This window comes from Taudactylus pleione, unplaced genomic scaffold (genome assembly GCF_031769625.1).
Source record: "Taudactylus pleione unplaced genomic scaffold, aTauple2 ptg000248l, whole genome shotgun sequence".
NCBI classification, from domain to species: domain Eukaryota; kingdom Metazoa; phylum Chordata; class Amphibia; order Anura; family Myobatrachidae; genus Taudactylus; species Taudactylus pleione.
The window spans coordinates 1,625,193-1,635,683 of NW_028284650.1; positions in this window are offsets into that span (position 1 = coordinate 1,625,193).

A 10,491-nucleotide genomic window follows, 5' to 3' on the forward strand; every position below is an offset into this window, starting at 1 on the left:
AAATAGTTTCTTTCAGGGGAAACTATTTTTGAAGAGCTAAAATGTATCCAGAATAAAAACCATCCCTTATTTAGATAATAAAGTACGCCCTGATCTGCATTTTCCATGATTGTTAACGTAGGGAGTACAGAAAGACAGCCGGCCTTAGATATATCTATTACAGTGATTATATAAGGTGATCCTGTGCTTAGCTTGTAGCACACTTGGATGCAGGCAACATCCGAACAACTCACAGGACACGTCAGTGGCATCGTGTCTGTGAGATAAAATAGAGAGATGGTATAATACAAGCACCATAGGTCTGACTCCAACAATATAATACCAGATCTATACTGATAACATTAATTTACTAATCATTTTGGAGTAAAGCTGCATAGTAACTAGTGAGGTGCCGGCAAAATTGTGCATGATATTGATACATGCTACCTGTGAGACAGTGAATGACCGTCTATTGGAAATGACTATAATATAAAGCACTAATTACATGGAAGAGTGGGTCAGGCTTGGAGAAAGAAACCTAAATTAGGTACATAACAGCAAATGTTTTCATACACATACCCACCAAGATTAATTACATTTAATGTAGATTAGAGCTATCGCTATGTGTGATAAAAATTACAAGTGCTATTTAAACGAGCACAAATATGTGATCAAATTTGTGGCTACCAGAAATCCACTGAGCTGCTAATCCGTAAGCTGCCCTTACGGATCAGAACTGAAGCATAAACTACATATTAATTTAATTGGGAGAACGTTGTTAAACGCCATTTATGTCTACAAGGTGCTGAAGCAGGTGCACCCAGATACCGGCATCTCCTCCAAGGCTATGGGCATCATGAACTCCTTTGTGAATGATATCTTTGAGCGCATTGCAGGGGAAGCTTCCCGCCTGGCTCATTACAACAAGCGCTCCACCATCACCTCCCGGGAGATCCAGACCGCTGTACGCCTGCTGCTGCCGGGAGAGCTGGCCAAGCATGCCGTGTCCGAGGGCACCAAGGCCGTGACCAAGTACACCAGCGCCATGTGATCTGCTTTCCTTCTCCTTCCCACATGAACACAAAGTCTCTTCTAAGAGCCACCCACCTCCTCTCTAATTGGGCTGTAACTATTGCTGTGATCTTCAGGGCTAATATACAGTGACCTAGGCTGTATTGTCTGACTCCTGTTTTACTGAGTTTTTGTTGTAATTGCACCATGTTCCTAAGTCACACAGATCTCCTACGTACACTGGTCAGAGCGAGCTCTTCCCCCAAAGCCGAACCTCTACCAGTTTCCTGTCTGTTACCATCTTCTTAAATACAACTGTGACGTTACTGTCGGTGGATGGATTGTTTTAGTTCTTACAACCATATGATCGACTGGCATTTGCTCCCATACATTACCAAGTTTTCATTCCAACCAGCCAGTTGGACAGATATCTGACAAAAAAATTGTATAGTGGATGGCCAGCTTAAGTAGCTATAGTTGTGCAAGGGTTAAAAAGCCTTGTACAACAAATTTGACACTTGAAATTCACAAAGGGGGGGCACTTACATATGACCCACTTGCAATTGGCCTTGCCCAACATGGTTTTGGACATGAAATACAGCTGTGACATTACTGTCGGTGGATGGATTGTTTCCTAAACCATCAAAATGAAAACAACATTAAGTATGTCCTAAAATGGTTTGTTTTGGTGCTGGACCACCAACCTGAGGCACCCCTGAGAGTGTCCCGAGGCACCCAGTTTGGGAGCCACTGGATTACACACCAAAGTGGATCAGGGGTGGGGAACCTTTTTTCTGCCGAGGGCCATTCTGATATTCAGAAAGTTAGATACGGACTTGCACTCCTCTAGCTTGAGTGAAACTGCCCAGGAGCCTTCTGAGAAATTATTTAAACATTTAGAGGCTCGTATCCCCTTCACTCATCTTGACAAAGGGGCTACGAGCCTCGAAACGTTGGAACCATGCTGTGATCGTTCTGTGAATACACTTTGTTGATTTTTTGACAAGACCCTGAGTGCCGCTGTCTCTTCCTGTCCACACACATATATATATATATATATATATAACATTATCCGCGGGACCGGTGCAGGCCATGCCCCCTCCTTGTGATGTCACACAGAGGCGATACCACAATCGCTGGTGATTACACGAGGCTGAAGTTCTTATTCACTTTTTGTTCGAGCTCCAGTTTCTTATTCAGAACATGTTATATTAAAACATTTTTATCAATTAGAATCAATAAGCTTGCATTGAATAAACAAAACTTTGTATTTATTACACAAATTGAAATTGTATTTTGGCCCACAAAGCTTTTGGACATGAAATAGCGTGATCAAGTGGGCACAGGGACCAGATTTTATAAATTTTAATATGCAGCTGTAGTTGTGCAAATAGCTTTGTACAACAAATTTAAGAGAGGGGGGTCACTTACATATGACCCATTTGCAATTGATCATGCATAACAAGGTTTTCGGCATGAACTAGGGTGGTAAAGTGGGCATCAGCACCATATTTTATTTATTTGAATAAGTAGCTGTAGTTGTGCGAGGGTTAAATAGCTTTGGGCAAAAAATTTGACCCATGGAATCCAGAGAGAAAGGTCTTTTACATTTAACCCTCATGCAATTGGCCTTGCCCAACAAGGTTTTAGGCATAAAATAGGGTGGTAAAGTGGGCACAATGACTGATTTATATATTTGAATAAGTAGCTGTAGTTGTGCAAGGGTTAAATAGCCTTGGGCAACAAAAGTGACCATCAGAATACATAGAGGGGGATAACTTACATATAACCCATTTGCAATTGACCTTGCCGAACAAGGTTTTGGGCATGAAATAGGTGGTAAAGTGGGCATAGGTCCCAGATTTTCTATATTTGAATAAGTAGCTGTAGTTGTACAAGGGTTAATTAGCCTCGGGCACCATTTTGACACATGACATCCACACCGGGTGGTCACTTACATATGAGACAATTGCAATTGACCTTGCCCAACAAGTTTTTGGGCATGAAATATGGTGGTTTAGTGGGCACAATCACTATATTATTGAATAAGTAGCTGTAGTTGTGCAAGGGTTAAACAGCCTTAAGCAACAAATATGACATTTGGAATCCACAGAGGAAGGTCACTTACTTATGACCCACTTGCAATTGGCCTTGCCCATCTAGGTTTTGGCATGAAATAGGGTGATAAATTGGGCACATGCACCAGATTTTATAAATTTGAATAAGTAGCTGTTGTTGTGCAAGGGTTAAATAGCCTCGGACAACAAATTTGACACTTGAAATCCACAGAGAGGGGGGTCACCTACATATGACCCATTTGTATTTGGCCTTGCCAAGCAAGGTTTTGGGCATGAAATAGGCTGGTAAAGTGGGCACAAACACCAGATTTTTAACATTTGATTAAGTACCTGTAGTTTTGCAAGGGTTAGATAACCTTGTGCAACTAATATGACATTTGGATCTCACACAGTTGGGTCATTTACATATGACCCACTTGCAATTAGGTTTTCCCAACAAGGCTTTGGGTGTGAAATACAGTGCGTTTAATACAAATATTAGTTGTGTATTCTAGGCCTGGTTCAGACCTGCTCGCAATCGGGTCGATGGTGGCCCAGTGCGCATGCTCACGATGGAGCCGGCTCCGTCGTACGCATGCGCAAGACCCGGATAGCGACAGGCAAACCTTTGCTCCTGGTCTCGCTACAAAGGGGGCTTGCTGTCGATGTTGAGTGACAGCATGCCCCCTTTGTTGGGTGGGCCGGGGGAGTGGCTGCCCAAACTGAGGCGTTCCCATGTGAATGCCTCCGTTTGGGGGCGACCCCACTGACATCACGAGTGATGTCAGTTGGAGAGATATCGGCTCTGTTAGAGCCAAAATCTCTCTGGGGCTTGCGGCCAAGAGACCCTACCACAAGGGTCTCGTCGCAAGCCCGATGGTCGTGATGATCTTGACCATCGCGACCATCTTCCTGGCCGCTTGCCATAGCTGTGGGTGGTCACCCACAGCTATGCGAGCGGCCCGGAGGCCGTTCCAAAAGAAAAAAAGACTGGCCCTGATTCAGAGCGAGCGCCCTGTCAGAGCGTCCGGCTCTGAATCAGGCCCTCTGTTCACATTATATACATATTTACTTGCTACATACAGGGCCTGATTCAGAGTTGGGAATAGAGTGAGATATCTCTCTCAACTGTGAACCTGAACAAACCATATTGCAATGCAAGGGGTGTAAATACATACTTATTTTTACATGTGGGGTAAATACTGGCTGCTTTGGCATGTAGCCCACAAATACTGCACAGCTTTATTATTACTCTACAATTTAGATGTCAGTTTGGAAACACTCCTCCCAAATCTAAATCTCTCTGCACTTTTTAAATCTGCCCCACCTGCAGTGCAGCATGGTTTCACCAAGATGATCAGTTGAGAGAGATATCTCTCTCTATTCCCAAGTCTGAATCAGGCCCACAATGTGTAAAGCAGGCTGAGGTAACCTGAGGCATGCCATCCTTTGTTGACAAACAACTTTCAGTAGGCCCGGCAAATATCACGGATGCTGCGAGTTCTAGTTCAGCCGGAGAGCTAGAGGATGCTTTCCTCTTATGTAAACAGCAGGTTTTGGTCCCATTATCCCCAACAACCTCCCTGAGCACAAAGTGAATGTCTGTTTGCAGTGTGTACTGCTTAGCAGCACCTCCACAAGCAAGGCCAACGCATTTCGATTAGAAGTAAAAAATATACAGCGTATATGGGCTGGATCAATATGCAATCAGGATGTGGCACAATATTGCTGCTCTCACTGTATTAGCAACAGGTGCTCTGCAGATGTCACTCAGGTAATCAGGTTTTAGGTGGTTGGTTCACATAGTGCACAATGTGAGGGCTTCAGTGAGTCTACTCCCAAATACGCCCTTAGAATCTCTGTGCGACGGTGCATATAAACATACTCCAACTCCCTTGAGCCTCTGACCTAGTTCTTGATTAGTGAACACATTTTTGGTTTCAACTAAAGATGAGCAGGTCCGGTTCTCAGAGAACCGGACACACCCTAATTTCGAGGATCCGGGGCAATCCGAGCCACAGCTCGGATCTCCCTGACTGCCTCGGATCCATCTCCGAGGCAAAACCTTGTGATCCTAAGACAAGTGGGTGTATTTAGTAGCGCTTATTGTTGAAAACCTTTTGAATCGGGATAATGGATAAATTACCCAAGGGTGTGCAAAATAAGGTCATTTATTACACACTTAAAACAAACAAAGTAAAAAACATGTGTAAAACTTGCAATAGCAAGTTAGAAAATAAATATATTACAATATAGGACATAGGAGTAGGGTTCCAAATAACAGCCTCTCACCAAGGTCAGGTGCTGCGGTGGGCTAGTGCTAATGGGTAGCAAAGGGTCCCGGGCCTCAATCGCTCGGCACCACCGCAGAAAGCGTAATAATCCAAGGATGGCTGGGTTCCCAAACAAAGGATCCTCCTGGTCCACAAAACACCTCCTGCAACTCGTTTTGGATCGTTGGAGATCCTTCCTCAGGCAAAGGTTTTCAACAATAAGTGCTACTAAATACACCCACTTGTCTTAAAATGTTGCCTTGAAGTTTGGTATTACTTCCATTTTGTGTTTTTTGGAGCTGCAGGATTGTTATTTTTTGCGCATAATTGTTTAAACTCATTTCCCAAGAGAATACAAAACCTTGTATTTTTTCACTTCTCTATTCGTTTGTATATTATTTATGTCATTTTAATTCTTTTACATTTCATTAACACTTATTGATTTATCTTTACACATCTATTCTTTTACACTTCACTATCACCTTTTTTCCCCTTTTCGTGTGATGCCCTGGGGATGGTCCTTGGCTGGAATTTTTTAGGGTGCCTTGCTTCTCAGACGTGAACCCCTTAATGTTAGGGACGCTGGTATAGAGGAGCCTTGACGTCGGCCCAGCGCTTATTCATATATTTGCAAATGTATGTAACCAATACCTCTGAATTTCTATTATCATGTAGGATTCAAGTATTTTTGATTTAGCTGCAGTGTCCCGGGGGTGCAAATGTCTTTTTTCTCTGCTTAGCTTAGGGCCTGATTCAGAGCCGGACGCTATTTGCGGTCGTTCGTTCTGAAAAAAGGGGTGGCTATTCAAATGAACCGTTCGCTCTTTGCGGTCTGTTCACGCCTCTATGTCTGAACGAGCGAACAAAACTTGCGGTCGTTTTTTGGATAACTACGCCCCCTGGCCGCTCGCATCCTACGTCATCTCCGCTATTTATTAGATTAATCGAGTACATCGACCAGCGTATGAACTGCTCGCTATTCTTGTGGTTGGTTTTTCCTACCACAAATTTGCGAGCAGTTCTGACTATAAAATAACCCAGGGACGTGGTCAATGACGCTGCTGTATTAATTATGCACACCCTTAAAATGCCCATTTTGACATTTAAGCCTGCGTTCTGATCTCCACTCCCTGTTTTCAAGCACCTTCCCCTGTTATTACCCACATACGCCTCCTCCTGTCACTCATATTAGCAGGCATTCGCTATTTAGCGAACAAACAATTTTCGGCCGCCCTGACTGGTTCGCGCATGCGTATTACGATCCGTACGCATGTGCAGTTGGGCAAACATCGCTTGGAACGAACGAGCGTCCGCTTACGAGCGGCTCTGAATCAGGCCCGTAGTCAGCCAGCTAGCTGGATGCAACCTTTTGGCCCTAAACTACATGAAAAAAATCAATATTGTGAGGTAGCCAAAATTGATTGGAAATGACTGGAAATAAATGTTATGGAGGTTAATAATACTGAAGGAACAAAAACAGGTCCAAATTATGTGATTTTAGCAGATCTAAAACCAAAAAACAAAACACGCAAGGGTGGTTTTGGTAAAACCAATCCAGATCCAAAACAAGAGGAGATACAGATCTAAAACCAAATCCAAAAAACGGGGTCGGTGCACATCTCTAGTTTTAACTTCCTATGTTGCCGTACAGTTTATTAAACTGCTATCCTGTCTGCCACTGTAGTGCCATTCTGTATCCTACATGTGCCATATTGAAAGCTGAACTGCCACATGTTTGTGACGCCCACTGTTGTCACTTCGCATAGTTAGCCAGCTAGGTAGATGCAACCTTTTGTCCTAAACTGGATGAAATCAATATTGTGCACCGGCCACTTTTCGTGTTTTGTGTTTTGGTTTTGGATCTGGCTCTTTCTTCGTGGTTTGGATCTGGATTGGTTTTGCCAAAACCACCCTTCCGTGTTTTGGGTTTTGTATTTTGGATCTGTATTTTTTTGAAAAAAGCATAAAAACAGCTAAAATCACAGAATATGTTTTTTTTTGTTCCTACGCTATTATCAACCTCAATAACATTAATTTCCACTACTTTCCAGTCTATTCTGAACACCTCACACTTCACAATATTGTTTTTAGGCCAAAAGGTTGCACCGAGGTAGCTGGATGACTATGCTAAGCAACACAAGTGGGTGGCACAAACATGTGGCCCATCTAGGAGTGGCACTGTAGTGGCAGACAGGATTGCAGTTTGAAAAACTAGGCCCCAAAGAGTACCTAATGCAAAAAAAAAAAAAGAGGTGCAAAATGGAATTGTCGTTGGGCCCTCCCACCCACCCTTATGTTGTATAAACAGGACATGCACACTTTAACAAACCAATCATTTCAGTGCCAGGGTCTGCCACATGACTGTGACTGAAATGATTGGTTCGTTTGGGCCCCCACAAAACAAGCTGGCAATTAATCTGTCCCTGTACAAACTGGCTCTACAGAGGCAAGATGTCCTCCTCATCCTCATCCACCAATTCCTCACCCTCGTCAGTGTTGTGTACATCCTCATCCTCACAGAGTATTAATTAGTCCCCACTGGAATCCACCACCACAGGTCCCTCTGTACTTTTTGGAGGCTGGTCTTCCTGGAATAATTGATAATTAATTTTGATGAACATCATCTTCTCCACGTTTTGTGGAAGCTACCTCCTACGCCTTTCGATGACAAGGGCCCTCATTCAGAGCCACTCGCTATTTGCGGTCGTTCGTTCTAAAACAAGGGGTGGCTATTCAAATGAACCGTTCGCTGTTCACGCCTCTATGTCTGAACGAGCGAACAAAACTTGCGTTCGTTTTTTGGAAAAATACGCCCCCTGGCCGCTCGCATCCTACGTCATGTCCGCTATTTATTAGATTAATCGAGTACATCGACAAGGGTATGAACTGCTCGCTATTCTTGGGGTTGGTGTTTGCTACCACAATTTTGCGAGCAGTTCTGACTATAAAATAACCCAGTGACGTGGTCAATGACGCTGCTGTTTTAAATATGCACACCCATAAAACGACCGTTTTGACCTTTAAGCACGCCTGCGTTCTGATTTCCACTCCCCATTTTCAAGCTCCTTCCCCTGTTACCACCCACATACGCCTCTTTCTGTCACTCAAAATAGCAGGCATTCGCTATTTTGCGAGCACATGAATTTCGGCCGCACTGACTGGTTAGCGCATGCGTATAACGATCCGTACGCATGCGCAGTTGGGCTAACATCGCTCGGAACGAACGAGCGGCCGCTTACGCGTGGCTCTGAATCAGGCCCAAGGTTCCAGGCTGTACTAAAAACTCTTTTGGAGTACACACTGGAGGGGGGGAAACTTAGGTAAAATAGAGCCAATTTGTACAGGGGCCTCCAAATTGCCTCTTTTTCCTGCCAGTACAGGTACGTACTGTTTGACATGCGTACTTGGATGCTGTCACCGATTTAATCCTCCACCATTCTTTCAATGGTGACAGTATCATAAGCAGTGACAGTAGACATGTCAGAAATTGTTGGAAGGTCCTTTAGTCTGGACCAAATGTCCAAACTTGGTCCTTGTTTCATGGTAGCCCCAGTTGCAGGAGAAAATGAAGAAGGAGCTGTTGACATGTCACTTTACGTTTCAGCTGACTGTGTTTTCACCAGCAGGTCTTGTGTCCACCGGAAAGAGAGACACCACATAGGCTTTAAACCTAGGATCGAGCACGGTGGCCAAAATGTAGTGGTCTGATTTCAACAGATTGACCACCCTGGAATCCTGGCAAAGCAAATGAAGGGCTTCATCCACAAGTCCCACATACCGAGCGGAATCGCTCCACCTTAGCTTCTCCTTCACTTTCTCCAGCTGCTTCTGCAAAAGCCTGATGAGGGGAATGACCTGACTCAAGCTGGCAGTGTCGTAACTGACTTCACGTGTGGCAAGTTCGAAGGGCTGGAGAACCTTGCACAACACGGAAATCATTCTCCACTGCACTTGAGTCAGGTGCATACCCCCTCCTTTGCCTATGTCATAGGTGGATGTATAGGCTTGAATGGCCTTTTGCTGCTCCTCCATCCTCTGAAGCATATAGAGGGTTGAGTTCCACCGCATCACAACCTCTTGCTACAGGTGATGGCAGGGCAGATTCAAGAGTGTTTGCTGGCACTCCAGTCTTCGGCACGCAGTCGCTGAATGGCAAAAGTGGGCAGAATATTTTTGGGTCACGCCCTTGTCGTTTTTCAGAAAATTATGCACCACCAAATAAATTGTGTGAGCAAAACATGGGACGTACTGGAATTTGCCCAGATGTAGTGCTGCACAATATTGGTGGTGTTGTCAGATATCACAAATCCCCAGGAGAGTCTAAGTGGGGTAAGCCATTGGGCGATGATTTCCCTCAGTTTTTCTAACTGGTTGTCGGCGGTGTGCCTCTTACTGAAACCGATGATACACAGCGTAGCCTGCCTTGGAACGAGCTAGCGTTTCTGAGATGCTGCTACTGGTGACGCTGCTGTTTCTGCATAAGGCGATATATCAACCCAGTGGGCTGTTACAGTCATATAGGCCCTCATTCAGGGGTGGTCGGAGGATGCAAGCGGTCGCTCAGAAACTGGGCGGCCGCTTGCATCCTGACCGCCTGCCTCTGTTTCGGTCGTTAGGCTGTGGGTTTACACCCACAGCTCTAACACTCGCTAGGGTGATGGTCGCGATGGTCAGAGACCATCGTGACCATCGGGGCTTACGACGAGACCCTAGGGTAGGGTCTCACTTGTCGTAAGCCCCGGAGAGCTTCTGGCTCTGTCAGAGCCGGAAGCTCTAGACTGACATCACTAGTGATGTCAGTGGGGCCCCCCCCAAATGGCAGGCGTTCCCATGGGAACGCCTCCGTTTGGGGTGCCAACCCCCCGGCCCGCCTTCCAAACGGGGCGAGCTGTCAATCAAAATCGACAGCTCGCCCCCTTTGGAAAGAGACCCGCTACGACCGGCGCTGTCGGTCGTAGCGGGTCTCATGCATGCGCACGAAGGAGCCGGCTCCCGCGTGAGCATGCGCACTGGACAAACATCGAGGTGGCCATGCGGTCGTAGACCATACGGCCGCCTCTGAATAAAGCCCATAGTCCTTAGTCTGCCCTGTTCCACTTGTCTACATGTCCGTGGTTAAGTGGACATTGGGTACAACCGCATTTATTAGGACACTGAGGACACTTTTTCTG